General features: G+C 45.4%; 1 protein-coding gene across 2 annotated transcripts in view; it reads right to left on the bottom strand.

Moving 5' to 3' along the window:
* RAP1A (RAP1A, member of RAS oncogene family) overlaps positions 1-27,881 on the bottom strand; it is a 309,711-nt gene that overhangs the window by 190,727 nt on the left and 91,103 nt on the right. Inside the window, exon 1 of one of the 2 annotated variants that reach the window (XM_069633310.1) lies at positions 19,010-19,049. The exons of the other annotated variant lie outside the window; for it this stretch is intronic. The gene's annotated coding sequence lies outside the window, so the exon portion shown is untranslated. Of the gene's footprint in view, positions 1-19,009; positions 19,050-27,881 lie in introns of those variants that run through there. 2 annotated transcript variants of the gene reach the window in all.

Here is a 27,881-nt window from a genome sequence, read left to right as displayed (position 1 = left end):
GAAGGACTTCCTGAGCTATCTCCCACTCGTGAGAGACTGTGCTCTGCCTGCTCAGAGCGTCCGCTGTCAAGTTCTTCTCTCCGGCTAGGTGAATTGCCGATAGAGAGATTCCTTCCTGAATTGCCCAAAACCAGAGCTGCATCGCCTCTCTGCACAGTGGTAGTGAGCCTACGCCTCCTCTTTTGTTGAGGTAGTGCATGGCCACTGTATTGTCCGTCATTATTAGGACGTTTCTTCCCCGTACAGACGGCAGAAAAGCCTTCAGCGCTAGTCTGATGGCTCTCAGCTCCAACAGGTTGATATGTAGTCTGGACTCCGATGGAGACCAACGACCGCTGATGGTCAAGTCGTTGGCGTGAGCTCCCCACCCCGTGAGTGAGGCATCCGTGACTACTGTTATCTCCGGCCATGGTTGCCAAAACATTTCTCCTTTCAGGATGTTCTCCCGACAGGCCCACCACTGAAGGTCTCGGGCTACTTTGACCGGGATCCGAAGGAGATCTGTCATCCTTCCTGAGAACTGTGACCACCGAGTTCTCAGTGCCCACTGGAGGGATCTCATTCTCAGGCGAGCCTCCGGCACGAGGAATATGCAGGATGCCATGAGGCCTAGCAACCTCAGAAAGTCGTAGGCTGGGAGATATTGGGCATTCTGAAATCTGATGACCATCTGCAGAATATCTCGAGCCCTCACCTCTGGTGGCAAGGCTTTTCCCAGGGAAGTGTCCAGGACTGCTCCAATGAATTGGAGTCTCTGTGATGGTATCATCTGTGACTTCTTTAAATTGAGGGAGAAGCCCAGCTTGTGAAGGAAGTGGCAAACATAATCTAGTTGTCTCTGAGCCTGTTCCGAAGATACAGCTCTGATCAACCAATCGTCTAGGTAAGGGTAGACATGAATCCCTTCCCTCCTTAGACTTGCAGCCACAACCGACATTAGCTTGGTAAAGACCCTCGGGGCGGAGGTTAGCCCAAATGGCAGAACTCGAAATTGATAATGAGAGCTGCCAATTGCGAACCTCAGGTATCTCCTGTGCCTGGGATGGATCGGCACATGGAAATAAGCGTCCTGGAGGTCTAGAGATACCAACCAGTCCTGAAGCTGGAGGGCCTGAAGGATCTGAGAGAGAGTCGCCATCTTGAACTTGTCCTTTCGGAGGAATTTGTTCAATTCCCGTAAGTCTAAGATGGGTCTCAGTCCTCCGTCCTTCTTCGGTATTATGAAGTAGGGGGAGTACCAACCCTTGTTCCTTTCCGCTACAGGTACCAGTTCTATGGCACCTTTCTCTAGCAGGTCTAAAACCTCCTGCAAGAGGAGCGGATCTGGAAGCTTCAAAGGGTTGTTCCCCGGTGGATGACTCTGAGGGATATGTAGGAAGGGCAGGCAGTAACCTTGGGCTACTGTCTCCAGAGCCCAAGCATCTGACGTAATAGCCTGCCATTCCGTCAGATGGTGAGTTAACCTGCCCCCTACTGGTGTTCTGTGAGGGGAGACCTCAGAGTGGTTTTGAAGCGGCTGATGCAGTTGCCGAAGGTAAAGTGGCTCCTGCTCCTGCGGGTGCGGCTTTCTTTCCCCTACCCCGTCCACCACGGGTAAATCTTCCTTGGCCTCTTTGAGCCGGTCGTCCCCTGCCCCTTCCATATGAGGAATAGTAACGAAAGGACCGTCCTCTCCACGATGATCCCGAAGGACGAAAGGTATTCTGACGGATAGCAGCTCCCAATGACTTGGCTGCTGCCTTGGACGTTTGCAGTTTCTCCAAACTGTCATCCGCCTTCTTTCCAAAGAGGGTAGAACCGTCAAAGGGCATATTCAAAAGCCTGGTCTGCACGTCAGAGGCAAAACCAGACTTCCTCAACCACGCATGCCTGCGGATTGTGGTACTTGCCGCCATGGCCCTGCTGATACTGTCAGCAGAATCTAGGCCAGTTTGTAGGGTCTCGCACATCGCATCTTTACCATCCCTGATGATGTTTAAAAATGCGTCCCTTTCCTCTCCTTCTTGGAGGCAGTCAGCCGCTGATGAAGCGCACTCCCAAAGGGTGTGGCTGAACCTAGCGAGCGTACAGGTCGCGTTAATAGACTTTAACGCCATGCTACAGGCAGAAAAAACCTTCTTAGCCATGGCATCATATTTTTTGTCATCCCTATCCTGCGGAGCAGTGGGGTATGCAGATGTGCTGCCTGATGAGGTTGCAGCCTGTACAACCAAGCTCTCAGGAGTAGGGTGTTTTGACAAATATTCAGGGTCAGAACTAGCCACCCTGTATTTTGTTGACAGTTTTTTATTTACTGCCGGGATAATTTCTGGCGTTTCCCAGTTTGTCAAAATCCTTCTCTGTAGAGCAGAGTGAAATGGAACCACAGGATCCTCCTGTGGGCCCTTGTCCAGTATGTCAGTGAGGTCATCCTGCTGAAAGGCAGGAGAAGGTGCAGACCAACCCATAAATTCTATGATTCTAGACATCAGAGCTCTATATGGAGTCTCCGCATGTTCTCCTGGGTCTGGTTTGATAAATTCTGCTTCAGGAGAAGTGTCCAAGCCACTAGCTTCCTGAAGTGCATCCTGAAGATTTTTTAATCTTCCTTCCTCAGAGGCGAAAGTCTCTGGCTCTGGTGATGTGGTCCTCTGTAAATCAATATCTTGGTCTGAATCCTCCCTTTCCTCAAAAATCGAGGTTAAAGGGGGATACATTGGTTTTTGGAATGGTATAAACCCCATTTCCAATGCAGAAGGAGCCATCATCACAGGCCTTGAAAACGTCGATGTCGTCGACACCGACGTGAAAGTACTCGAAGGCGCCGTGAAAAGCGTCGAGAAATGTGTACTAGGCCTCGAAGAACTCGAAAGGATCGGAGTCTTGCTCGAGAACGACGTCGACGTTCTCGGCGTCGAGTCGGAGGTCTTTTGTCTAACCGTTGGCTGTGGAGTAGCCGTGGTTCTTTCCTTCACCGGCGTCGATATCGGCGTCGACGTCGGCGTCGACTCGATCGACTGATGCGCCGATGAATCCTTCGACAACGGCGTCGATGGCGCCGACCTCTGTTTCGAAGGAGTTTTCGACGATGGCGTCGATGATGCTTTATCTCCCGATGGCTCGAGGCGCTTTCGGGTTGACTTTTCCGCCGGGTACTGCGACTCGCGGCGTTTAGATTTTTTGGGTTTTTTACCCGGGGTATCACCCTCAGCTGTCTTCGAGGGGGACGAGGCCGCTTTCTCGAAGACGCTTAGCATCTTTTTCCTGAATTCCTCCCACTCAGCTTGCGAGCTGCGTTTTGTGGGGCAATGAACTCTCTCAGGAGAACTCGACGAAGATGACGAAGGGGATCTCCTACGTCTCTTCTTCGAGTGTCTCGATGTCGACGAGTGGTGGGAGCCACTTCGTGATCTAGATCGAGAGTGTTTTTTATGGTGAGGAGACGAACGTCTCGACTCTACCGAAGAAGCTTTCGAGGAAGTTAAAGTTGACCTACCTCTCTCGAGCTTCCCCCTACGCTCCTTCAAGGCTTTCGCCGTCATGGAAAGGCATTCCTCACACTCCGAACTCTGGTGCGTGATTCCCAGACACCACAAACAGACCCTGTGAGGGTCCGTCAACGACATTTTCTTCCCGCAGTCTCGGCACTTTTTGAAACCGGACCGAGGGGTCGTCGGGTCGGAGGAGGATGCCATCGATATTCGAGGTAAATAGTAGTTATTATATACGTTATCTTGACGAGAACTGAGCAACGGTGTTCCGAGGCACAACGAAGCGCGGAAAAACGGAACTGAGCAACGGACGCTGCGCGCGGCCTTTATAGGCAGGATGACGTCGACGTCGGCACGGAGGCCGTCGAGGGTCATCGACTCGGCGATCATCGACGCGCAGCGCCCTCTGGCGAAAAAATTTTCCGAGGCCAGCAAAGCTGAAGGATTTCTATCTAAGATAAGGAATACGTCGGAGGACACAATCCCTTCGAAGTTCTATTACTCTAGCCAGAGCCCTCATCCTCTCAAGTCTGGACTACTGTAATGCCCTCTACTTAGGAGAGCTCAAAGCCACCATTAAAAGAATTCAAATTCTCCAAAATCATGCTCTTAGAGCAGCCTTAGATATGTCCAGAAGAAACCATATTTCAGAGATCAGTCGACAGAATAATTGGCTCCCTACCCACGACAAAGTCCTCCTAAAAACTATTGCTGACATACAAATCTAACAATGCCGCACCCATCTACCTGGCTGAGAGATTTCACAAGCAGACATCCACTAGACCAGTAAGACTTGTGAATAAAGATTGTCTCGCCATACCTAGCTTCAAACGATTCACAATAGGAGGTAACAGCTTCCCGGTGAAAGCATCCAAATTATGGAATATTTTGCCTCCCAGCCTAAGAACAGACCAAACTTACCACAAGTTTAGAGCCAACACCATTATATGGCTAAAATCCAACAACCAGCATTCCTAACCTTATGCTCACTGCTATGACATCAGCTTGCAATTATCCCCTTCCAGACTCCACTTTGTGTGTGTGTATATATTATATATTCCCCTACTTACTGTACATAGGTTTGTAAATATGCATTCCCTGTATATAATTTTACAGGTATGTATCCTGTATATATCTATGTAACCAAGCTTTGCATATACTTGTAACTGCTGCGCCCTGTTAACGCCGGGTATGATGTGCATTATAAATAAACATGAGATTGAAGCAATATAAATTCCCATTAAGTAAATTGAGGCAACTCAGGTTTAGAAGCGCATTCCACAGGACTTTAACGGTTATGCAGTTCTTAAAAATAAGTGTTTAAACGATACTTGGTGATTAGGTACATGCTCTGTATTAAGCCCATGCTCAAAACCTGTCTGAGGTATTGTACATATTAAAGAAAGATTCAGGTGGCCTAAACAATTTTACATAAAGAAAGAAAATCGCAAATATGAGTAGATATATTTTTTTTTCTGGCACATGATACGGCCAAGAGGTGAAAGGCATGCCCTCATTCGGTAGTATCACCTTATACTCAGTAGGAAAGGCTCAATTATTCAGCTCTCTGTTGTAGCTGGGATTTTTACTTATCCCAATAAGTGATCAAGAATTTAAATGGGAGTGAAGAAAAAGTTTTGAAACGCAAGACACCAAGTGGTCCTACAAACCAAGAAGGAAGACGAGCCTGACAGGACCAGACATTAAGTGGTTGATGAGGAATCTGTGTGGGCTTCAGTGGCAGCCAAGAAACTGGCGTGAAAGCGTGGCAAACTAAGTGGAAGATGATCACAAAACTTCAAATTCCATCCACATAGAGAGGGATTTGGGCATGTGGGCTTTTATTCCATGAATTCTAGGAATTAACAGTCTAATGCTGGAGTTGGGGGTCCATCCACGAGTTTGGGAATCTTATTCCCCTCCTTACTTGGTACTTTTACTCATCAAAAGTACGAAGAGACTGTACTATGTTGAATGGAGTTTGTGGGTTTTGTCTGTTGTGTTGAAATTGTGCTACGGTGCGGGAGAAAGCACTGATCCGGTCACTGCTTTTACCGAGGCAGACGTGGGAAAAGAGTGGCATCGGTTTTTGCATCTATCACTTGAGCCTGCTGGCTAGGACTATCGTGCACGCATATTCTACTACGGAGAGGTGATGTAGCCAGGCTTCCTTCACCATTTTCCCCCCTTCCTGCCACATCACACCATGTGGTTCAGAGGGAAAAACAAATTCGTACAAAGGCCCTGATCGATTGGATTGTTTCAGATGTGTGAATATCTTCAAAGGCTTCAGTTTCGGCAGCTTTATAGCACACTGCATATTGCCAAAATTGTACATTTTGTGTCAAGCTGCCAGCATATTTTTAAACCTTGATTGTCCTCTGCAGTTGCTTGGTGCTTTCATCAAGCGACTCATCACGTGCTGCAACAAACAGCCCATTTGGGTGGGTTCATTTGCCACGTCTATTTACATGTGCGTGCGGGCAGGCTGCTTGCTTTATAGATGCAAGGGATATGAACTAGGTTAGCACACCGAGTAGGTAAAGATTCTCAATGAGCATTCGGACAATAAAACTACTACATTCCTTTCAGAGCATCGTGCCCATTCCAAAACCAGTGCAACAGCGCCCATCTGGGGTCACATTAAACATTGCAAGGTAATTAGTTAACATGCTTCTTTCCTGTGCCAATCCCCACCAAAGTAGTGTGTGTGCCAGGGGTGGGGGGCTGACCTTGGATTAGCATATTGTGCCTAGTCAGGGGTATCCAGACTGCTGGAGATTGAGTGGGGGAGGGAGGGGGGGATGGGACACAATAAACAATGCTACAAACACATGGAGTGGAGTAGACCGTTTGGCGACAGCCTGGGTTCTGCAAATGCCGTTAGGTGAACACATGATCTGCAAGAGGGAAGCTCTGTAGATATGTTCAAGTGATATTTGTATGGTCTTTCAAAGGCAGCTTTGGAGAATTTTAACGTTAGATGCATGAAGGAATATATTATCTGCTTGGGCAACCCTGGAAGATTGCCAGCTTATTGGCACATGGAGCTGTAAAGAGATACTAGTCCAGAATATTCACTGTGATTGTCAAGCCTGCACCAAGAGAGAAATGGTCAAGAATAGACCAAGTGGAAAAGTTAGCATTGTAGATTACAGAAGGTAAGGAATTGGAAAAGCCATGTCATTTACCATGATCATTTATTCCAGTACCCACATAATTTAATGAGAAATACTACCATAGCTAACTGAGACATCAAGAGCACTAAAGCATGCCATCAAATGTTGTGGTAGTTCCACTGTAATGGACAAACCACCCTCCTTCCTCGATCTTACACTTCTTTTAATCCCTCAACCAATACACATTCCATACTGTACCCCAGGCAGAATTGTGAAGGCACTTTTGAGAACATGTATTTACTTCATCTTAGTCCATTATAGCCTGATTGGGCATTTTGTACAACAAAATAAAAGAATAAAAACAAATACAATCAAAATAAAATTAGATCTAGTTAAATCTATACAATCTTGAGAATTGATTCTATATACATCAACACTTACTATATGGTAGATTAAAATAACATTGTTTCCATCATAAAACTGTCGCCAAATCATCAAGCTATTCAATGCGTGATCATTTTTTAAAAAAAACTTTATTTTTGCATTTAAGTGAAACATGTATACAAACAAGCCCAAACAGTGGGCTGCAAACAAGCCGCCGTTGCCCCCCCCTACGCCCGCCCCCCCAACCACCGACAGTCTCAATATGCAACGAGCTTCTATTGCGTTTGGTTTACTAGTGTGCAATTTGCGGTGGCTGATCCGGTGGCTCAGTTGGCACGGTGCTGGAGAGGAGGTGTGAGATGTACGGGCCCCAAATATCCAGAGGTCTCGCGTGGAGGGGCAGTGTCTTTATTAATTCCGTTTGTCTCTTGGCAATAGAGAATGTCTCTCCTCCAGTTCGCTAGTGTGGGGGGTGCACCACGTCCCCACGCCATGGCTAATCTACGTGCCAGTACCAATAGCATGCTTGCAAGTTTTCTTACGTGCGGGGATAAGGATCTCGTTAGCCCTAGGAGTGCCACCAGTGGGGTGTACTCCACCCTCTCGCCAATTATTGCTTCAGTTTCATCAAGCACAACTGACCAGAATTTGGTCACTGTCGGGCAGCTCCACGCCAGGTGCAGAAAGTCAGCGTCAGTTGTCCCACATCTGTCACAGGATGCGTTCGACTCAGGGTGATGTATGTTTCTCTTTTTGGGGGTATGATAAGTTTGGTGCAGAAAGTTGAAGTGGATTTGTTTGAAGCGGGAGTTAAGTGCCACTTTTTGGGTCTGTTGTAGGATATAGTCCCAGTCTTCATCTAGGATGGGCATTTGTAGCGTGGTTTCCCACCTTGCTTTCGTTTTGGGGTTTGATGATAAAGTGTCCATGAGCAGGGCTTTGTAGATAGATAAGACTAATTTGCCCTCCCCTTGTGCCTGAATTACTCCGTGCAGCAGCTGCCAAGTGGGTGGTTGTTGTGGGAACGATAGAATGAGGGCCTGAAGGGTGTACCAAACTCTGAAGTACATAAAAATATCAAGGGAGGTGGTGCTACCTTTCTCCTTCGCTTGCTGTGGTGTTATGAAGGTGTCTTGTGTGAAAAGGTCCCCTAGTGTATTTATTTTGCACTTTCTCAGCAGTGAGTGGGACCCCGGGGATTAATTTAACGGGGAGGAGGGTATCTGAACTGTATCCTTGCACTATATTCAGTGTCGGGTGTGGCACAGCCTGTTTGCTGATGATCACGGCCCTCAGCAAGTTGGGTGAGGCTAGTGCCCGTTCGACCTGTACGTGTGGTCTTACGAACTGGGGCTTATACCAGTGACTGAGGAACTGGGCTTGTGCTGCCCAGTAGTACCGTTCTAATTTGGGTAGATCTAGGCCTCCCTTGGTGACGGGGAGTACGAAGGACGTGTATGCCACCCTTGCGGGTTTACCTGACCAAATGAGGTCTAGAACCAGACTTCTCAGATTACCCAGGAAGTGCCGAGTCAACAGGATGGGGATGTTGGAAAATAGATACAGGAGTTTGGGGAGAATTACCATTTTTACCAATGAGGCTCTTCCCCAGAGGGTGAGTGGGAGAGTTTTCCACCTGTTCCTTTTCCCTTAGTGTTTTCAGTGTGCTTTCGTAGTTGTCTTTGAATAGGTCGTGGTGGTTCAGAGACATTAGGATTCCTAGGTATCGGACGTGAGCTTTTCCCCAATGGAAGTTGAAATCGTCTCTAAATATTTTGGTCTTTGTGTTTAAGGGAAAAACAATTGATTTAGATTGATTGATTTTCAACCCCTGATACCAGCCCAAACTTTATTATTTCATGCATAATCGGGTTAAGGTTTTCGCTGGGGTTTTGCATGTACAGGACTATGTCGTCGGCATAGAGGGATATTATCAGACGGTGAGGTCCTATTTTGAGCCCTCTCTGAATGTGGCGTTCACCGAGGCCCGCAACTAGGGGCTCCATCACGAGGGCTAATATCATGGCAGATAGTGGGCATCCCTGCCTGGTGCCGCGTTGGAGATTTAATAAATGCCGAGCGAGTCGACCAGAGCTGATTGTAGAGAAGCGAGACCAGCTTAATAAACGGTTTCCCCAAGTCTGAGCTGCTGCAGCACGGCAAACAAGAAGGGCCACTCGACGGAATCAAACGCCTTTTCGGCATCCAGCGGCACCGCCTGCTGTTCGGGGTCGAGTGCTGCCAGAACCCCGAACATTCTACGTATCCCAAATGTGTTTGGGCCAGGCACAAATCCTGCCTGGTCAGCGAGTACCAGTGCAGGCATTAACGGGAGTAGTCTGTTTGCGAGAATCTTTGCCAGGATTTTATCATCTAGATTGATTAGCGATAGGATTTACATTCTTTGGGTGGTTTGTCTTTGTGTAGAAGGATTACGTTGGCTTCCCTTAGTGTTTGTGGGAGAATGCCAGATTCGATGGCTTCTTTGAAGACATTTAGAAGGGGGGCTATGAGAGGGGCGAAGTGTTTATAGAACTCGCCAGTTAACCCATCAGGCCCCGGGGCTTTGGGTGGCGGTAGACTTTTAATGGCTTCTTTGATCTCATCTAAAGTAATGGGATCGGTCAGTGGCTCGCAAAGTTCCCTCTCCACCCAGTACAGTTCTGTGTCATTGAGGTAGTTCTGGATCGCCTCGGTATCTGCTGGGCGCCCGGCACTGTGTAGTTCTTGGTAGAATGCCCTGAACACTTCGACTAGGTCGTCTTCTTTGTGCAGCATATTTCCCTGCGGTGCTCTGATGCTGTCCACCCTTGTTGGTCTACTTTCTGCAGCTATGAGACGTGCAAGAAGGGCCCCAGGCTTCTGGCCTTAGCCATATTGTTTAATTCTATGATTGTGGCCCAGAAATTTTAACTCCCTTTCTGCTAGGTTTCTGAAGTTGAGAAGTTCTTCTTTCAACATTGCCTGGATGTGGACTGAGTTGTTAGCTGCTTGCTGCTTTTCCAGTTTTTTCAGGTGGGTTTCGCTGGTCCCTAGATCACGTCTGATAAGTTTCAGGATTCCGTTTTCTTTGGCTAGACAGACGCCCCTTACATAGCATTTGAGTGATTCCCACAGCACCCCGGCGGAGTTGACGGAGCCCTGGTTGATTTCAAGAAAGGTGCTGATTTCCTCGCTTAGTTCAGTGGCAAATATTTGATCCGCAAGAGATCTGGGTTTGAAGCGCCATTGGGGGGCCGTGGTCTGGTAGTCGGTAAGCAGCATTCGAGTATTACCGTGGTCCGAGAAGGTTTTGGGGAGTATTTGGCAGCTGCCCCATTGCCAGTTGCTGTGTGCGGAGACTAGCAGGTAATCGATGCGGGAGTTTGTATTATGCACACTTGAGTGGTATGTGTAGTCTCCGATTTCCCAATTCTGGATCCTCCATATATCTGATAAGTCGAATGCTTTGCAGATCTCCTGCTGGCCTTGGACGGGTGCACGGTTGTTGGCTGTGATTTATCTTTCTGTGGGTTGAGATGAGTATTCAGGTCGCCTCCCCAGATTATGGTTACGTTGCGCACTTGCGCTAGGCAGGACAGCACCCAGTGAAAGTTGTTTGCACCGTCTGTGTTGGGAGCGTAGGAGTTGACGAAAACCACCTCCTCTCCCTCCACCATGCCCCGAACCAAAAGTGCCCTTCCATCGTTGTCTCTTTCCGTTGTGATCAAGCGAAAACCCTAGCGAAGTATGAAGGAGAATTGCAACTCCCCTGGTGTAGGATGAATACGAAGAGAAGTAGCAGTGGCATCCCCAACTGCGGGCCCACAGGTGTTCATTTTGAGGTAGAAGCTGGGTCTGAATCATTGCCACCTCTATCTTGTGTCATCTGAGTAATTGCAGGCTCTTTTGCGTCTTGGCGGGATATTGCCCCCACTAATGTTCCAGGTTGCTACTTTGAATTGGAACGCTGATGTTTTCCATGGAACCCGTTTGAGGGAGTAGCTGTGGGCCACTCCTCAGTTGTGTCCCGGCATTTTGGGCGGCTGGGTTGCATGGGAGCTGCATCAGGCGGGAGGGCGTGCGGAGGGTGACGGCAGGGCCCACGCGCGCACTTCGAACAACAACAGAAACCATTTTCCTTACACGGACAACCCCCAACTCATCCATTTGGAACACCCCCCCCCCCAACTAGAACACAAGACCTGCTGTGCATGGGCGCAGGTGGCCTTCCAAGGCTTAGGCCCCAACCTCCCGTTTGCGGAGATTGACCTGATGGCTTGTTTCCTTCTTGCTTTGGATCAGTGGCGCAGGTGTTCAAGGCGGGACTCTCCCCGCCCTCTCTGTTTGTAGCTCCGGACATTTGGTTTGCGCATTTACATCCCTGCCTGTCGAGGAACAGTGTGGCTTCCTCCGGGGAGTTGAAGTGGGTATTTCCCTTAAGTTGAATGCGAAGCCTCGCAGGGAAGAGCATCGAATACGTGATTTGGTTGGCGCGCAGTCTGTGTTTAACATGGGTGAACGTCCTCCTTTGGGCTTGGACTGAGGGCGCGAAGTCCGGGTAAAACTGAATGTCGTCCCAATCGAAGTGGAGTTTGCCCTTTTCTCTTGCCATTCTTAGGATCGCGTCCCTGTCCTTGTAGCTTAAGAGCTTGGCGATGATCGGGCGGGGAGGAGTTCCTGGAACAGGTCTTGTTGCAGGGATTCTGTGGGCTTTTTCCACCACGAATAATTGCGACAGAACAGCGGGGCCAAATAGCTCAGTGCATAGTTTCTCAATGTGCTCCTCCATTTTGTTTGGTAGTTCTCTGACTCAGACTATCCTTATATTATTTCGTCTGGAGCAGCCTTCCAAGTCCTCATTTTTGGCCACTACGGTTTTCATTTGGCCCTCGAGCGTGGAGACTCGGGTGGTGAGTGCTGATGTGCCGTCCAGATCCGAAACCCTCTGTTCGACGGAGTCTAGCCTGTCACTGTGTTTATCGAGGCGGTGCTGCAGCAGGTCCACCTTGGACGAGAGCGAGTCCATCTTGCTGTCCAGGCCGCCTATCCCAGCTTTAGTTCCATCAGGATTTCCGTAATGTCCGTTTGTTGCAGTTGCTCTTCCTCAGATGGATTATTTGGGGATTTGGGCCGGTGGTCCGGCCTGGGCGTTTTGGGTGCTGGGCCTGCGTCACAATTGAGTCTTCTCTGGGACTTGTCAGGCTTCCCCATCTTGGTCTGGGGGTATATGGGTGCCGTTCGGTTGGTTGTCCCGTGCTGTGGACGGCAGTGTCGGAGCGTCCGGTTTTTGGGTTTTATGTGAGGCGCTGTCGAGGCGTGCACGGATGATGGGTCGCAGTGCAGTCGTGCCAGGGTTTAGAATCTATCCCTCTTCGGCTCAAGTTCTGGTTTTGCAGCAGCGTGCCGCACAAGGAGGGGCTGGGACCCGGCTGCGTGGAGAGTCGTTATGGGCCATTACTTGGCTAAAATGGCGGTGGTGCCGCAGAGCGACCCTTTCTTGCTAGCGTTGCATAGGCTTGCCGTCCTGCTGGTTTTGCGTGCCTCTGTGCCTTCGCGCGCCTCCTGCCTCTCACCGGCAGGTGTCCACTCCGACACAGTCTTTCTGCTGGATGCGAGCCGTGTAATTGCTCCGCAGGGCCGGTGATGCGATGCCACCGTCCCGAGCGACTCTTACCATGCTGCTCTCAGGAGTCACCTTCCCGCTGTTGCTGGTCTCGGCAGGTCTCACGGGTGGGTCCGCCGCCTCTCCTACCCGTCTACGGAGGATTGATGCCAGGCGGGCCGGTGTTCCAGGGGCCTACGCAGTTTGCGGTTGTGCAGCCCGTACCACGCTGTGGTTATCTCGCGGAAAGCGGATTTTCGGCAGGGATGAGGTTCTGCGATAGAATAGTGTATTTCTTGCGTATTTAGTGATTTCGCCTCAGGATTGCCGCGATAAAACAGGATTCATGCGGGAGGTAGCCGAGAGCTTACATGGGAGCGGCCATCTTGATCGGCCCTCTAGCGCCCTCTTTCAATGCGCAATCATAAACACATGCTAATAAGGGCGTCATTCGTGCAGGCGCTAGGCTTTAATAGTGCAGTATTAAATGTTTCAACTGCCTGTTCCCCACAAACCTACCATCTCGGAGTACCCCTAGTCTTCTCCCAATTACCTCACAGGTTTCTATGTTGAATTTAAAATGACCATTTTTCCTAACTACCCAAGTACAAGGATTTTCTTTAAAATATTCGTTTTGAGCACTATTGTTAGAGTAAAGCTCAATGTAAAGATTAATTGGCTAAATTAATAAAATTCTGTTCACGAGCAAACTCCTGTACAATATTTTTACTCATCACTTTAAATCCATTAGTTGTAAAGTGTGACATACATTAACGCCTTGAAACTAGTAGATACACCAAGGTGTGGTCGAAATGCTAGAATTTATGTTCAAGAATCAGACCTATACTTGTTTTAATGTTCTTAAGCCAAAATAACTGACTTAGTTTTGGGGGCGTTGATACCAGTTCTGTTTCTCTGGGCATAGTCATTACATTTGATCAAGGAACCTTGCACCCCTTGATTGTGCCACCCAAAAGAACTAAGTTGGCGTTGTCAAGCCTTCGTAGGCACTAATTTCCAAATCTCACCGCATCACCAAATCAGAGTGAATTTCCATAGAAATGTCAGTTAAATAAAAATTGAATTTATGTGACAGAATGCACCCTTGTTTGAGATGTGAGCAAGCCATCAGTATACACTACCGATGAAATTTGACCTTTGTCTTTGTATCTGAATATACACAATCATTTTTAGCAATCCTGGGGGAAATACCCCATCTCAATAACTTTCCCCGTAGACCGCATCAAAACACTGCCTTAAAATATAAAAAAACAGCTAGCACCCTCCGGTTAGCACCCTCTGCTCTCTAGCGAACCAGGAGTATTCTATGGTGTTGACCAAGGTCAGAATGTTACTAATATTACCACTACCCTTCTGAAAGCCTTTTATTAGATATGAATGAGCTTAGAATCTGCAGCCCAGTTCTACTAGTAACATACTGCTAAACATTTTTGAAAAGGTGTCTAGCATGGACAGTATGCAGTAGTTTTGTGCCTCCTGCCTACAACCCTTTTTATAAATCGGTGTGTTGAGGTTTTGCACCCAAGACTCTGGAATAATTCCATAGTGACTAACTGCATTACACAGATTATATAACATTTGCCCACCAACAGGGGTTCATTTCGATCAAAGCGCTGCAAATTCAACATGGGCAGGGGGCCCTGGAATTTAAGGGATTTTTATGATTTTCTCGTTCTAATAGCAGGATAAGGTAATCCATCTGTCTTTGGAGGGGGGCTCAAGTAGAGTGCCCAGGCTCGCCTCTCAGCCGATGGTGGCCTCAGTATGCTTCACCAAGTTATTTTTAGAAACCCCACCAAGGGAATCTGGATCCCGATCAGTGGCCTTAACAAGTGCTAAGAGTTGTGAATGGTTTTCCTGAATTGCATTATACAAGGCATAAATAGGCAGTGTCGCAAAGCAATTGTGTAGGTTTGCTCTTTAAATTGACACTGGTTTGTTTAATCATTTATAATGCGCACCAGACCCGGGGGTCAGCAGCAGTTACAGGACATGCAAGGCTTAGGTACAGAGGTTACAGGATATAAGCAGGAGTGATACAGATACAGGAAATAGATTAGTCAATGAATACAATGAGGAGAGTATACAATGTACAGAAACAATACGCAAGTGTAGATCATACAGGTACAATACAAAAGTATAAGTCACACAAGTGGGTCCTAAAGATACGTAGACTTGAACCAGTTGATCTAGCCAAGGCTAAAATTCAGATAGGGTTGGTCTTCTCGGATAGGGTGTGGCAGGGAGTTCCATAGTTGGGCCGCTTTGACAGGGAAACTGCATCCACCAACCTTAGAAAGTTTAAGACTCGGGATGGTTAGGCAATTGGTGTTGATTAGCCTCATGGGTCTAGTGGATGTTCTCCTATGGAATATATCCGTAAGATAGCTGGGGCAGCATTGTTCAGTGCTTTTTGGGTAAGGGATGCAGTAATAAGCTGAATTTTGTTGTAAGTTGAGAGTCAATTATTTTGGTGCCTAATCACAGATGTGTGTGATCTCACATGCTGCTCTTAGGGCATTGTTTTGGAGGATTTGTAACCTCTAGATGATTGATTTGTTGGCACTGATGTAAAGGGCATTGCAATAGTCCAGCCTAGAGAGTATGAGGGCTCTGGCCAGGATAATGCAGTTGTCATCAGAAAAAGTGTTTGCCAGTTCTAAAGAGCTTACAAGTGTAGGCAGTGGCAGAGGCCATGGGGTTTACTTGTTTGGCGAAGGAGTGTGGAATCTAGGTAAAACCCAAGGGTCTTTAACTCCTTGGCCACCTTGAGGTTGCCATCGATTAAGGAGGAGTAGTCCTGGCCTAGTTTGAGGTTGGTGGGGGTGCCCAAGATGAGCTCGGTTTTGTCATCATTCAGGCAGAGACCGTGGGTCGCCATCCATGCCTGGATGAGATACTATTCACGAAGGCCAAATCATTAACGTAATCCCCGGAAAGTGGGAGGAGAATGAGAGCATCATCTGCGTAGTTAATGTAGTTGATTCCAAGATGGTCCAGATCGTCGAAAAGGGGCTTAGTGAATATATTGTACAATGTAGGGGAAACACGAGCCTTGAGGAACCCTGCACGTGATGGGGATGGGGTCTGCGGCTGAGGGGGAGAAGACCCTCATGGTCCTGTCACTTAAAGACTCAATCCAGACTATGGCCTCTTTAGAAAAGTGGGCGGCTGAGTCTAGGTGGCTGCATAAGACCTTGTGGTCCACGAGGTCAAATGCAGCCGAAAGAACAAGCAGTAAGAGGGCTATTTTTCCCCTTTGTCTCTTAGCTCATCGACTTGTGTCTTCAGGTCGATAAGGGCGGTCTCCGTTCCTTGTTGGGGGCGGAAGCCAGATTGTCACGCTCCTAAACGTTTGTGGAGTTCCAAATATTTTTGGATTTGGAGGTAGGAAATCTTGTCAAGTATTTTTTAACAGAAAGGGTACTGTTGTGATGGGACGGTAGTTGGTGGGTATAAGTGGATCAAGGGTTTGCTTTTTTAGCAATGGGAGCACCAAGGATTGTTTGAGATTGGTGGGGATAATGCCAGAAGCAAATGAGGCATTAAGTTTGGAAATAAAAAGGGGGCAAGACCTCTTGCAGCATCCTTTATGAGCTGGGCAGAGGTCACCCTGGCAGTTGGAAGGCTTCAGTGAGAGAATAACTTTCCACCTCAAGAGTGGATGTTTTAGTGAAGTTGAATCGGGCAGGGGAGTTGGATAATGTGCCCTTAAGGGGGAAGTCGGGAGTAATGTTCTTTGGATGAGATAGACAATTAAGGGAGGCTTTTTTTAAAAGGCCATTTAATTTTGGAGGGTAGTTACTTTGTTAGCAAGTGCCGGTTGTATATCTGAACACCAGGTTTTGTCTTTAGTGCAGATGTCAGGAGTAGGGATGGGAGACTCCAATTCCTTAAGGATGGTAAATAATTCCTTCATACGAATTAGCGTTGGAAATGCATTTATTGTAGGAATTATGTTATGGCCTGGCAGATTTTGTTTATATATTGGGATGAAATTTCAGTTAATTTGGTTCTGTTGGCTTCCGACGAGAATAATCTCCAGGAAGTTTCACAACTCCTCTTTAGTTGTTCTAAGTCCTTTAACTGTGGGGTGAACCACTTGTTCAGGTGAGTTTTGGGCTTGCTAGGTCCGAGTTTCATAGGGGCAATAATGTCAAGCGTGGTTAGCAAAATACTAGCAATTTAGGTTACCCAGCTAAATGAAAGCACCACTCACCCTGCATTTGTTTCTTGCCCCCAGGGCTCTCTCGCCACCCTCTTTTCTCTGTGCAAGTTCAAAGGCGCTAAGGGAGGGAGAGTGTTCAGCAGTAATCATCGCCTCTGCTCTTACGTGTGAAAGTGATGGCCAATATTTTCCTTCCCTTTTCAATATATTACAAACCAGAAGGAAACGAGGAGGATACTTTTATTGAGCCAACTGTCTGGAATCCCAGTATTTGTTAAAAAAAACACTGCAATTCCATTCCTAAAAATGTAAGCCGTTACATAATGCATAATTACAGTATTACTACTGTAAATCACTGCATTGTCTCCATGCTTTACAGTAAAGTTTAGGTTAGTGTATCTAAATCTCAGTGTCAACTATATTTCATTTTGTTGGGGACTTTGAAAATGAACATGATCACACAGCCAAATGCTTTTAATGGCAAAGCTAGTTTGGCAACTTTCTAGATGCATGCATCTGTACAACTGGTGCTCAACCCATCAGCTCATCCCATATTCCTAAACATTCTCACTTGTCACCTTGTTGCTTTATACCAGTTAACCTGAAAGTGAGATAGCTGCAAACAATATTCCACCTAGTGTGGCCATTTCTCTGCCTGCAATGCCATCCAATCTGTCATCTCATACCAGCTTTTCTCTTACATAATTACACAAAGCTAATTCGATGTTTACACAAATTGGTGATTAGTTTCATCCAGTTTGTACATTTACAGATCTACCTTTACGTTATATGGATTATATGCCAACGTCTCAGTTTTAAGGGCTCTGAACAGCTGTTCCCCCCCCTCCCCATGTTGCCTCCATCCTTAAGCGCTTTGAAACGCTTTGTGTAAAGGCGCTATACAAATACATCTTACCATTACTTTTACAATATTTGTGCCCATTCATGCAGCTACCTTTTTACATGCACTCATCCAGGGTTCGCCAAGTCTAGTGGCCACTCGCATAGTGGTGTCGATTTTTGTAAAGAGTACCATTTACAGGGGACGTTTGAACATTTACTTTGGTTGCAATAAATGTCAAATAAAATTTTCACTGTGCATGGCTGGCCTCTGTGTGGCAGCAGTGTGCCAAAGAACGTCGGTTTGTGGTGACATGCAGTATTTTGCAGAAGGTGCATTTACATTTTTTATCATCCGTTGCCATGCATCACGTGCACTTCTCTTGAGTCAAGTAGGTCAATGAAGTTACTCGACCTGCAGGTCTAGCAGAATTTTAAATAATTTGCAAGGCCCGACTCCAACAAATGTCTTAGGTACACAAAAATGCTGCCATTTAGAGTAATCCTTTTGACTTTAATGGGTGTATAAATAGTATCTATCGTTTGATTTCAAAAGTTCCCAATTCCCCCCCTCAGTTCTATTAGCATCGCTTATTTCGCATCTATGTAAAGGATTCGAAAATGAGGGGAGCTGGGAGCTTTTTAGCTCCTGGATAGAGCCTAGAAGAGCCTGGTTAGCTTGGCATCAACAGCTACCAGGAGCTAATTTTGCCTCCTCAGGCCAACTGATACCAAACAAACCTATTTGAATTTAACTGTACATTTGGGACAATCTATAAAGAAACATCTAAATGACAAAGAATAAGGGATCGTTAATGGAATTGTACGATCGGACAGAAAAAAAAAATGCTACCAAAAGGTTCGAACCTTTGGTGGTAGCATTGTAGAAAATAATATATTATGTTGGGGATGTGGGTGGGAGTGTGTTGTGGGCATGTAGGGGTTTTGAATGCGTGTTCGCATGGGAAATGTGCAAACATTTTGTGGTTCGCACATTACTCATGCAAACTTTTCCATCGCAAACTTTTCCGCGACAGAAAAATCATGCAGATCCTTAATAATGGACAAAAGGATATCTTTTTAAGTTACGTGGAAGTTGGATGTGCAGAACTATGTACTACCTCCTTGTTCCACAGTGGTAGCTCCTGGCCAATTGTTATTGCTAGATACCAAGGAGCTGCTTTTAGCTCCTGCTTATCCAATCTTAATGGCGATCCCTGATACGTTACGAGTGCCATTCATAAATGGCCCCACCACCTGGAGAGTTAACACCTTCAAATCCACAGATTGTTTCATTGTAAAGAATATCCTGAGGAAAGTACTCCCAAGCTTTGGGAAGATTGATAAATTCAATACAGAACCTTGTGCGGCTCAACCAGTTATCAAAACATATCCAACTGCAATGTAAAGTGGGATTCCCTACCTCAGAGCCCATCATTCTCAAGATTCATACTCCGCTGCATCCATATTTTACGGGTTCCGCCTTCACTAACCCCAGCATCACCCGATGTATTAAGTTTCAGTATGGGAATTTCAATTCTTGCGACAAGTGATTGTACTCCACATTTCGTCCTACAAACAGAAATTCATATGAGGAGAGATTCAGACACATATATAGGTCAATGGTAGAAAGGCTCTCCATACCCTTTCTGGTAAAATTAACTAGCATATCACTTGGGCACCGTCCATTCAGCATACACGTACCAAAGGGTTCTAATAGAGAAGCCCACTCCCTGCCCGGCACATCACATTCAGTCTGCTTTAAATTACTGTTATGCAACAAAGGCGAGCAGGGATCCTAGAGTTAAAATCCCCCAGCAGCATTATATGGTGGTTACCCCTGCACAATATTAAATCTTGCACATTTCTCATCTGGGATTTGCTTGGCGATGGGGGAAGGGCGTTGGGGCTGCGTGCGAGGGGGTCCAGGGGTTGTAGATAATTATTACGAAACAGACTGTCAAGCCCTCAATCATTTTCATATGAATAAAGCCTGCTAGAACCGAATCAGCCTTCGAATGAAACCAGGATAGATTATTTGAACTGGTACAAGAGAAGTAGGACGACCCGCCAGACTGGTGACTTTTGTATGCTCAACCAACCATTTAACTACAAATCTTTTAACATTGATGTTTCTGGCAAGGCAACAATATCAAAAATGTTAGCATGTTTGAATAAGCACTCTGCATCAAATAAGGGAAAACTCTGGTATTCCAGAAACACATATTGAAATCAATCTTATGGCATTTCGGAAAGTTGATGGGTCAAAAGCTCGTCAGCCATGACCAATCCTCAAGTTCAGGTTCGCGCTCAAGTCTAGAATCTCTTACCAATTGAACAGTCCTTCTACCTGCATGATTAGTGACTATTTTTATTTCCTCAGTTCTTTTTCTCCAAATTGGCTTTCAAACTTTACAAGGAGGTAGTCTTGGTACAACACCGTTACAATGCTGTTGCGGTTACAACGGCAGGTTTGTGTGGAATTTTTGGCCCAAAAAAAAAAACACCAAAAAAAAAAGAAAAATCACATTGAGGGTAGCGGATAACTTGATTATAGAGGGTAGGGCAATGTTCAGCAAAACAAATAAAATAAATCAGCCAAAAAAAGAAACCTGCCGATGTAGGACCATAGAACCATCATTCTTATGGGGTTTGAGGCACTCTTCAAAAAGGTTAGCACCAAAGTCTCTTGCATGGCTATAAACTGCATGTAGCATTCGTATCCTAGTCTATAAAATAGACTTCACCATTTAGAATAAATTCCAATGTCGCGTCAAAATCCAAATGTACCAGAATAGTAGCAAGGGAGCAATTTTCCAAAATGTCTGCCAAGTCCAGCGCTAGCCTATGGGCTGGCTCTTGCCTGGTCCGAGATCCAGCAAAATACTGTTTAAATTTGCATTCACTCATTTTCTTTGAAATGTGTCTTTTTTTGTTGGACTACCATACAAATACCCTGTAATTTTTGGGCCCCATCCTGTGTTTTATCACAGGTTATATTTATGAAGATGTTATACGCTTGTCAAAATGCTTTATCACAAATAACTGCTTCCGTTGTCTTGACCGCAGTTAAAGAAATTAAATACTGGGATTAGAGGTGATCTTTTGATTTTCACTACAGAGGCAGAAATCCTCTCCTCCCCCATCTCCGCCCTGAATACAAGCAAGTGACCAGTTCAACCCATTCCCTGGTCAAACATTTTATAGATTTTACAAACAATTGAAGTTATTTTAATGTTATCCCTCACTGGCAGCAATGCCCTTGAGAGGCCCATCTGAGCCCATCTCTTCGGGGAGTTTGCTTAGGCAGCTTGATTAATAAATGGCCGTCTCATTTACATATTTCTTCTTTTTGCTTTGCCAACTAGCGACGCATCACCCTCTACATTGTAAATCTGGTCTTTGCTATTGACCCAATGTCCTTCCTATGCATCTTGGTATTCCTAGTAATAGTTGGTTTGTCCCTGGGAAGATTCACTGCACAATCACAGTGAATAAACTGGGGCACAGCAACTTGCAAATAAATTGCACTGTTTCCTTTCATTCAATAATTCAAATTATACAAACTTTCAATAATTGTTTATGTAAATCATATCTGTGGATTATTCATCATACACTAAATCAGTTAGTTGAACATTCAATCTAATCTCATAGACACAAATTATTTCTTTCCAAAGAATAAGAATACACTTATATGTACATATCACTTTCAATAGTAATGCACACTTAAAGAAAATGCATCAATGACTCCCAATATTGGAGTTGACACAAATTGTTCGATGTTAGTGTAACAGTGGTCCTCTTCTTAACTACGCGTTTCGGCCGTTTTACGCCCTTCTTCAGGTTTTAAATATTGGGTTACTGTTCTTCATCTCCTGCAATTAATTATAGAAAAAACTCAATAAGTATTTCTGAAATTGATATACATAAGTTCATATGCTAAGTCACTTTTAGGTGCTGTATAATACTAACCTTAGTGCTGGACTTGAGTGTGGGCCGAATATTTATATTCAGATGAATTCAGTGGTCACTGAAAGATATATATATATCAGTGTCAAACGAGTATAATGCCAGGTGTGGCTCAGGAGCCATATCATAGCGCTGAGTCCCCCTGTCACCACACAAAATTAAGTCCATCTTGCTCCTTGTTAAAGGAAACAAACATGATGCTTCCCTATGATCATTAGCAGTAATAAAACTAAGTCAGTAGTGGATGACATGTAGGTTCCAGACTTCCTGGAGAGTTATGAAGATACCTTCCTGCAAAAATATGTTGGACGTTTATTTACGGGATGGCTCAGATATTTATTTACTAAGATATATGTGATTTAAGGTGGAACTGCCTACCTGTCTGCAGGTCAGCGCTCCCCATTAATTATATCCAGATATGGCTGGTTGTTTTTATAAGCTCGCTCAATCCACTCGCTGGTAAGCGTATTTGTTGTGGAGTCTCTGTTGGCAGTGAATAAGCAGAGTATCAGGTTTTCCGCCACTCTTAATGCATTGGGACTACACTAAGTGTGTAGCCCGTAATATTAATTTTACCTCCGTGTTCTTTTTCGATCGCGGCCAGACTTAGTGGACACCCCGTTCGTCTGCTCTTATCTGTCGTCTCAGGTATGAGTGCTACGTTACAGCGAGACTACTATACTCGAGTTAGCATTCTATTGTGTTTATGGCGTCACGAGCATGGGCACCATCTTTGAATAGCTCTAAAAGCTATTGAATGCATTCGATGATACATGCTGTCATGTTTCCTGCCGGTAGCTCGAAATTAGATACTCCATCCAAGTATATATTCTATATAGCTGTCAACATAAGGAAAGCCTTGGATCACAATGCATATTGTATATCAATTAAACAAATAATGCGTAATACAATAAATTGATTCTCTGGTAACATACAGGGGATCGCCATACTTAGCTAGACGGTTATATTCGTAACATGGAGAGTATTACTCTTACATGATGAATATAGATCAAATGCATGCAAAATATAAATCAAGAGTATATAAAGGGCGCCTGGCGAAGTCCTGATATGCCCAGGAGGGTACTTGTAGGTAAATAGATAGGAATCAGGGTGAGAGATCCGAGAGCAGCTGTCAAGTTTTTGAAGCTATTTTATTTTGCCTTCAAAAAGATTTTGCAGATTAGTATTTTTAAACATTTACACAACTTTCGATAAGCACGAAAGGTTAGGTGGACAGATATTTCTTTTTTTGCGAAATACAAATGAGTATCGTCCTCTTTTCTTGCGGAGGAACAATTTTCACAGTGATGCACGAGTATACAGTACAAGTGATTGATGACAGAAGGTGTCAACAGTGTGCAGCCCAGGACTGTGATAGGTCCAGGGGTACTAGAACAATAGTGAACACGACACTTTTCTACAAACACATATAAACTGGGGTTGTGCCACAGAAAATCGACACGACAGTGCTTTGGCCAAGCTGGGCTGGGATTAAGCCCGAGGTTGTAGTGGCCTTCATCAGGATGGTTTCTTACTACAGGTTCTGTCCGTGAAAGAAATCTGTGGGGGAAGGGGAGAGCTATCAGGATCTCGGGTAGTTAAGGTTTCATTTACATATTAATAAATGATGGCTGAATGGTGCCTAAAAATACACTCGGAGTGTATTGCCATAGAACAGCTTACCGTCTGCTGTGGTGCAGTGGGGACGCTGTGCTGGAGTCCTGTTATGGTTGCCGGACTCTTGGAAACATGGGAAGACTCGTATGACTCGGGTCACTCAGTCTATTAATTAATGCCTATGGTCTCTGGGAGCTGTAGAGACAAAGGTAAGTATACAGTTATCCCCGCATGTGGGGGAGTCGGTGTATTTCAAGCACAACACGAGGCCCATGTACATCCAGCATGGGATGTGTTGGAGTGGTGAATGTTGGACCTGGAATGATGAACACCGGTGGTGTGGGTGTCTCGTGAGAGTGGTGTTTGTCAGCAAAACGATCAGGTGATGCCTATCGATTTGGTATCCTGTCGGTGGCAGGAATCAAGTTAAAAACGCCACGTTGAACTATGGGATGTAAAACCCAGTTTGCTGTGATTAAAAGGTGATACGAGCGTGCAAGAGGAGATACGATTTTGTGGTGGGTGCAAAGTCCGGAGTACTTGTGCTCGATCAGGGTGGAAGCTGGCTGTAGCCATCGCCGTGTTTTTTTGGTATATAACGTTTTCCGATCTTTCTGCAAGCATGGTGCTGTTGTGCGCGTTTAAAAGATGTCTACCAGAAGGCTAAAGGTTTCTACAGTGCACGAGTGGGACTATAAAAGGACAGTGAATTAGGTAGGAAATACTGGAGGTACCTAGGCTGTCTGTTCCGAACTGTCTAAATGAGAGAGAGAGAGCATAAATCAACAAGGTGACTTACTGAAGCCTGTTGTGGCAATCTCTGCGCTCCTCGCGGTAATGGATGCTACTGAGGAGTGCAGACACCATAGGTTAAAAACAGCCGAGCCGGGCCGGGCCGGCCAGCCAATGGGGTGCCCAAACGAGAGTAGGGTAGGGCAAAGATAAGATTGAGTAATGGCCGTGGTCATTGGTGTTCGACATTGGGCCAATAGAGAGGAGGCATGACAAGCAACAGATATGACCCGTATGTGTGAGCTTGCGAGGGGGCACAGAAGGTTCCTGTCATGGATGACTTAAAAAACGGGCTGGACTATTGTGGACTTAGTACAACGGGAGTACGGCAGGAAGTAAACTGCTACAGATTAATGGACACTAAGATGTGGATGGCTTAAAATGAAATGAAGTCAATCAAAAGTCAGAGACATGTAAGAGATTTAGCATGGTGTCATACAAAGTCCTGACTATGCACAAAAATGTCCTTCGGAGGTGGACACAATGTTGTGTGATGAAGGCTCGATATACATAAATCAGTATTAAGGTCCTGGTCGACAGCTAGTTTGGAAAAATCCACATATACGCAAGACAGTATAAGCAGTATAGTTTCTTTTGTGATTAATGTAAAGCAGGACCATACAATGCTGTATATACACAGTTGTTCAATGGCATATATGTTGATGTTAAAAACTGCAAGAAAAATATGCAAACATACAGTGTCAGAGGACAGCAGGATGTGAACCAGTACTCGGGAACGACCTGTACTGGACAATCGCCAGTGGTATCTACGGGGGTCACTTAGTCCCAGAAGTGTTTCCACTCTACGGTGATATTAAGTCCAGTTCTTACTGTGTCCAGTCTGTGGACCCATTTCTGTTCGAGCCTTGTGAGCGCTAGATTAATATCACCTCCTCTTCTTTGTTGTTGTAGTTGTTGTAAGATGGTCCAGGTAAATTGCTCATTGGTGTGGCCTTTTCTGCTGTAATGCTCCACTAGTGGTTTATCCTGTATGGAGTTCTTGATGCACGATCAATGTTCACTTATCCTTTGTTTAATGGGTCTGGTTGTTTTCCCAATGTAAATGAGCTCGCATGGACACTATCACAGATTACGTTTTTGCTCTCGCAATTCGTATGGCTTCGCATTGTCCAGATGAAATTTTTATGCGTGAATGTCTTGCTGGTCTTGGTGTAGCGACATGCGACGCACTTTCCACATGAGTAGTGTCCTACTATGGGCGGTAGGCCCCATATTGTGTCTTGTTTTTCCGGTTCGAGAAATGTATGTACCAACATATCTCTAAGGTTCCTGTTCTTTTTAAAAGCAAATAAAGGTTTTTTGTCCAAGATGCCTTTGTTTTTTTATCAGGTGCCAATGCTCGTTTATGGTGGTTTTTAACAAGTTGCTGATAGGGTTGAACGTGGTGACAGACCGTCCTGTCTATGGGTTCCTTGGTGTTGTTGGTCAGACAGATAGTGCGGTCAGTGTTGGCTGCTCTTTTGCGGGCCATTTTGATGGATTTTTTGCGATAGCCTCTTTCGCTTAGGCGTTTTTGGAGTTGTTGGGCATGATGTTCGAATTTGTCTTTATCCGTACAGTTCCTGCGTACACGAAGAAATTGTCCGTACGGTAGGTTGTATTTGAGTCCTAGTGGATGGAAACTAGTGAAATGGAGTAGGCTGTTCCTGTCGGTTGGTTTCCTGTATAGTTCTGTTTTTACAGAGTCTCCAGAGCGGTAGATGTGGAGGTCCAGGAAACTTACCGCTTGATGATCCCATTCGATGGTGAATTGTATGTGGGAGTCTCTCTGATTCAGCCATTTGTGGAACTCAAGCAAAAGTTCTTTGCTCCCTTCCCATATTAGGAGAACATCATCGATGTATCGGCGCCAAAGCAAGATGTGAGCTTTGTAGGGGTTGTCATCATGGTAGATGTTGTCGTCCTCATGTTGGGCCATGTATAGGTTGGCTACGTCAGGGGCAAAGGTAGCCCCCATGCTGACGCCTTTCACCTGCTGGTAAATCTCACCCACCACAAAATCGTATCTCCTCTTGCACGCTCGTATCACCTTTAATCACAGCAAACTGGGTTTTACAGCCCATAGTTCACCGTGGCATTTTTAAATTGATTCCTGCCACCGACAGGATACCAAATCGATAGGCATCACCTGATCGTTTTGCTGACAAACACCACTCTCACGAGACACCCACACCACCTGTGTTCATCATTCCAGGTCCAACACTCACCACTCCAACACATCCCATGCTGGATGTACATGGGCCTCGTGTTGTGCTTGAAATACACTGACTCCCCCACATGCGGGGATAACTGTATACTTACCTTTGTCTCTACAGCTCCCAGAGACCATAGGCATTAATTAATAGACTGAGTGACCCGAGTCATACGAGTCTTCCCATGTCTCCAAGAGTCCGGCAACCATAACAGGACTCCAGCACAGCGTCCCCACTGCACCACAGCAGACGGTAAGCTGTTCTATGGCAATACACTCCGAGTGTATTTTTAGGCACCATTCAGCCATTATTTATTAATACGTATATGAAACCTTAACTACCCGAGATCCTGACAGCTCTCGCCTTCCCCCACAGATTTCTTTTACGGACAGAACCTGTAGTAAGAAACCATCCTGATGAAGGCCACTACAACCTCGGGCTTAATCCCAGCCCAGCTTGGCCGAAACACCGTCGTGTCGATTTTCTGTGGCACAACCCCTGTTTATATGTGTTTGTAGAATAGTGTTGTGTTCACTATTGTTGTTCTAGTACCCCCAGACCTATCACAGTCCTGGGCTGCACACTGTTGACACCTTCTGTCATCAATCACTTGTACTGTATACTCGTGCATCACTGTGAAAATTGTTCCTCCGCAAGAAAAGAGGACGATACTCATTTGTATTTCGCAAAAAAAGAAATCTGTCCACCTAACCTTTCGTGCTTATCGAAAGTTGTGTACATGTTTAAAAATACTAATCTGTGCAAAATCTTTTTGAAGGCAAAATAAAATAGCTTCAAAAACTTGACAGCTGCTCTCGGATCTCTCACCCTGATTCCTATCTATTTACCTGCAAAACAAATGCAAGTAAGAAAAATAAAACAAATAATGCAACCTCAAACTGTTCACTTGTTACATAACACCCAAGTGGGATAAACCTGAACTGACTCATGGTTACCACATTGTTTCACAAATTCAAATCTTATAGAAAACAATTAAAATCCCAATCGATTTTCATTCCACGAGAATACATCGTGTCCAGTTTTTCGATCCAAAAGATCTCCCTCTGTTGTAACAATTTCATCAAATGACCCCCCCCCCCCTTTCTGGGAAGTTTCACAGATTCAAGAATGACAAATTTAATTTGTGCAACCGTGTGTCTCTCTGCAATAAAGTGTTGTGAAACAGGTGAATTTGTGGAATGATTCCTTATGTTAGACTTATATTCCCCCCACCTTACTTTGGCTTCCCTACTGGTAAGTCCCACGTAATACATGCCACAGGGGCATTTTATGCCATATATTACGTTTTTGTATCACATGTCGATGTGTGCATTAGTGAGATTGTTCTACAATTGTATGGATGGCAAACGGAATCTCCTTTCAATACATTATTGCAGCAATTGCAATTGTTACACGTCAATGTGCCCTTGTATGGCTTCTTCAATTTGGGTTTTTGTGTGAAGTCTGATTTGATTAAATGGTCTTTCAAAGACCTGCTCTTATTGTACGCAAAAAGCGGAGGATTCGGGAATAATTTCTCCAATACTAGTACATCCCAATTCTTTTTGATAATATTTTTGATTTTGCCACTCTGTTGTGAGTATGTAGTAACATACACCATGTCATCCTCTTTCAGTTTTACTTTGGGCTTTAAGGCCTCAGGTCTTGGAATATCCTTCACTGTGGAGTAGTGCTCAGACAGGA

Source organism: Ambystoma mexicanum, chromosome 13 (genome assembly GCF_040938575.1).
Source record: "Ambystoma mexicanum isolate Mex_15411 chromosome 13, UKY_AmexF1_1, whole genome shotgun sequence".
Lineage (NCBI taxonomy): Eukaryota > Metazoa > Chordata > Amphibia > Caudata > Ambystomatidae > Ambystoma > Ambystoma mexicanum.
The sequence above is the reverse complement of the archived record's forward strand: the minus strand, read 5'-3'. Positions and strand labels throughout refer to the sequence as shown.